Raw genomic sequence first — 4455 nt, forward strand, 5'->3', positions numbered from 1 at the left:
TTTTTTTTTTGAGACAGAGTCTCACTCTGTTGCCCAGGCTGGTGTGCAGTGGCGTGATTGTGGCTCACTGCAACCTCTGCCTCTAGGGTTCAAACTATTCTTCTGCCTCACCCTCCCGAGTACCTGGGACTACGGGTGTGTACCACCATACCTGGCTAATTTTTGTATTTTTAGTAGAGACGGGGTTTCATCATGCTGGCCAGGATGGTCTTGAACTCCTGACGTCATGATCCACCTGCCTCGGCCTCCCAATTACAGATGTGAGCCACTGCGCCCAGCCGTTAAATTTTTAATAGTATGAAACTTAAAGTGGCCTAAATGTCCAATAAAGCATGATATAGCTATACGAAACAATACCAGAAGGACATTAAGTGATGTTGTAAAAGAATATTTCGAACAAAAGAATAATGTCCCCAAGTTATTATTAAGTTAAAAAGCAGACTACAACTGCTAAGTGGCATGGGAGAACTTCAAGGCGTTGTTCTAAAACTAGACTGTGATACGGATTACACAAATACAGATTTTTATGAAAATGTATTGAACTGTACACTTAAAATGGATGAATGTAATTGGGTTTTCTTGTTGTTGTTGTTGTTGTTTGAGACGGAGTCTTGCTCTGTCGCCAGGCTGGCCTGCAGTGGCACGATCTCAGCCCACTGCAACCTCCGCCTCCCGGGTCAAGCGATTCTCCTGCCTCAGCCTCCCGAGTAGCTGGGATTACCGGCACCCACCACCGTGCCCAGCTATTTTATTTATTATTTATTTACTTTTATTTATTTATTTATTTTTGTGTGTGAGAGAAGGAATCTCGCTCTGTCGCCCAAGCTGAAGTGCAGTGGCGTGATCTGGGCTCACTGCAACCTCCAACACCCAGGTTCAAGCGATTCTCCTGCCTCAGCCTCCTGAGTAGCTGGGACTACAGGCACGCGCCACCATGCCTGGCTAATTTTTTGTATTTTAGTAGAGATTCGGTTTCACCATGTTAGCCAGGATGGTCTCAACCTCCTGAGCTCATGACCCGCCCACCTCGGCCTCCCAAAGTGCTGGGATTACAGGCGTGAGCCACCACACCCGGCCTAATTTTTGTATTTTTAGTAGAGACGGGGGTTTCACCGTCTTGATCTGGCTGGTCTCGAACTCCTGACCTTGTGATCCACCCGCTTTGGTCTCCCAAAGTGCTGGGATTACAGGTGTGAGCCACCGCACCCGGCCAGATGAATGTAATTGTTTAAAAAAAAAAAAACACAAAGCATTTTGTTCTGAAACTATTTTAATGTAAAGTCACTTATATAAATTAGAAAGAAAGGACTGGGATGATATAAGCCAAAGCGTTAATGAGTCAAATTAATGGTGGGAAGAAGTATTTTCTTTTGTTTTATCGATATCTTCTAAATGTTCTATAATAAAAAATTTATTTTGCAATAAGAAAACACAGGCCAGGTGTAGTGGCTCATGTCTGTAATCCCAGCACTTGGGGAGGCCGAGGCAGACGGATTGCTCAAGACCAGGAGTTTGAGGCCAGCCTGGGCAACATGGCAAAACACTGTCTCCACAAAAAAATGCAAAAATTATCCGGGTATGGTGGCACAAACCTCTAGTCCCAGCTTCTCTGTTGGCTGATGTGGGAGAATCACTTGAGCCTGGGAGACAGAGGTTGCAGTGAGCTGTGATCGTGCCACTGTACTCCAGCCTGCATGACAGAGTTATGCCCTATCTCAAAGAAAAAAAGAAGAAAGGCCGGGCATGGTGGCTCACGCCTGTAATCCCAGCACTTTGGGAGTCTGAGGCAGGCGGATCATTTGAGGTCAGGAGTTCGAGACCAGCCTGGCCAACATTGTGAAACCTGTCTCTACTAAAATACAAAAATTAGCTGGGTGTGGTGGCAGTGGCCTGTAATCTCAGCTACTCAGGAGGCTGAAGCAGGAGACTGGCTTGAGCCCGGGAGCTGGAGCTTGCAGTGAACCAAGATCATGCCACTGCACTCCAGCCTGGGCGACAGAGCGAGACTTTGTCTCAGAAAAAAAAAAAAAAAAAAACAATTAACTACCCTTGTCCTTGGCTAACAACCTAAGGCAATAATCCAGAGTGAGAGTTTTTAACCTTTACAAGCGTTTAACCCATGCCACCCACTGAGCTAGAAGAGTTCTCCTTACTCACCACCAGAGGGACCCTTAGTTCCTCTGAAACGTGGCGTTTCTGAAGCTACAATCCAGTATAAAGTCTGATACCAGAGAACTCACAGCCATGTCAAACTTCTGAAAAATTATTTTAGGTGCTTCGAAAAATAGGTTGCACGGGCCAATCAAATATAATTGTATAAAATCAAGTTTAGGCCGGGCGCGGTGGCTCACTCCTGTAATCCCAGCACTTTGGGAGGCCGAGGTGGGCGGATCATGAGGTCAGGAGATCGAGACCATCCTGGCTAACACGGTGAAACCCCGTCTCTACTAAAAATACAAAAAATTAGCCGGGCGTGGTGGCGGGTGCCTGTAGTCCCAGCTACTCGGGAGGCTGAGGCAGGAGAATGGCATGAACCCGGGAAGTGGGGAGCTTGCAGTGAGCCGAGATCACGCCACTGCACTCCAGCTTGGGCGACAGTGCGAGACTCTGTCTCAAAATAAATAAATAAATAAATAAATAAAAATAAAAAATAAAATTAAGTTTAGGATACTTTAGCACATTTCACAGAAAAAAGGCCAAAGCTGTTTGACATTTAAAATGTCTCCATTGGAACTAATATAGTAAATTCAAGTGAAGACAATGAGCTGTCTGCAAGAAAATATGCAGTGGGACTGTTGATTGGGAACACTAACAGCTTTTAGTGAGGGGAGAATAAAAGTCCATAGATGAGAAAACAAGATGCCAGAAATAAATGTAAATCAACCACCATATCTGCAAACAGCTGGCCTTGAGAAAAGATAAAAATTCCTTGTACTTGTTTCTGGGTATGGAGCTTGTGTTCAAAATGTTTCCAAAGACCACAAGAATGGCAAAAGCATATTGTCTTCAAATGAAGTACAACTTCTTTACTATCTTTTTGATTAACTTGTGTATTTTTCTTCCTGATTAGAGAGGGCTTAGAGCTTGTTCCCATTTCTTTGGAGGAAAAAGTATAGAATCATTCATTGCTCCCTGTAGTTTTACCTACAGAAAGAATTTACAATGGAATAAACAATTACTGGCTGGGCGCGGTGGCTCACGCCTGTAATCCCAACACTTTGGGAGACCGAGGCGGGCAGATCATTTGAGGTCAGGAGTTCGGGACCAGCCCAGGCAACATGGTGAAACCCCATCTCTACTAAAAATACAAAAATTAGCTGAGTGTGGTGGCGTGCACCTGTAATCCCGGCTACTCAGGAGGCTGAGGCAGGAGAATCACTTGAGCCCAGGACATGGAGGTTATAATGAGCTGAGATCCAGCCACCACACTCCAGCCTGGGCAACAGAGCAAGACTCCGTCTCAAAAAAAAAAAAAAAAAAAAAAAGGACTAATTACCAATGTGCTATGTCTAGCACTGCACTAACCCTTTCCTTTTGTAAAAAAATTCATCTTTCCCTTTATTTTGACATTATGACATTAAATAAAGTCCAAGAGGTATTGGGCTGGTCCTTGTTTGGTCTCTGCCCTTTCCTTCTTTTCCAAGTGGTATTCATCATGCTTCTCTTGGAAGTCTTCTCAAATAACCTTATGTCTATAACATACTTTCTTCTAGATTCTTTTGAGAGTCTATTTGTATTAGATCTAGAAATAGAAATGTAAGGCTAAAATGTATTACTATGACACTGTATGTATGTGTGTATTACAATCTTAATTGTGCTAGTAAGGATAATTATAATAAATTTAATAATATGGATGATTCAAAAAGGTTAGATGGTTATGATTTAAAAAAAAAACTTGTCCTTGAATATTCCATTTGATTTGCTAAGCCTCGTGTTCTCTAATTTCATATCTCCATCTCCCCCTACCCCAACCAAAATATATATACACACTGTATACATACACACCCACACTATGAAGAGCTGACCATAGAAGCTGGAAATTGCCCTGTTTCTTCCCCCTGCTTGCTACCTTCTTCAGTTCTGGACATCAGCTCCACAGTGGAACTAGGTAGCCTCAACTCTTATAATGATTCAAGATTTTTCCTGTTTTACAACTTGAGGGGAGCTGGGGAACCTGTTAGAGGATCCCAGCATTGAACTGGGGCTCTAGTGGAATGTCTCCCACTTTCTGCCTAACCTGCACGTCCATCAGCACCTCATCAATGAGAAACGACTCCGGGGAGAATTTCCCCCTGCCTGATCCCTTTCCCTAGAGAGCCCTTCGCCAACCCTGGGGCAGCCCCAAACGACAGCTCCCGAGCGCCACCCGGACCAGACTCCAGGGCCGCCCTGACCCGCCACCGTTTTTCCCGCCGAGACTCGGCGTCTTCTGGAAGAGGGCGTGGCCCGCAGGAA

Source organism: Symphalangus syndactylus, chromosome 20 (genome assembly GCF_028878055.3).
Source record: "Symphalangus syndactylus isolate Jambi chromosome 20, NHGRI_mSymSyn1-v2.1_pri, whole genome shotgun sequence".
In the NCBI taxonomy this organism is placed as follows: domain Eukaryota; kingdom Metazoa; phylum Chordata; class Mammalia; order Primates; family Hylobatidae; genus Symphalangus; species Symphalangus syndactylus.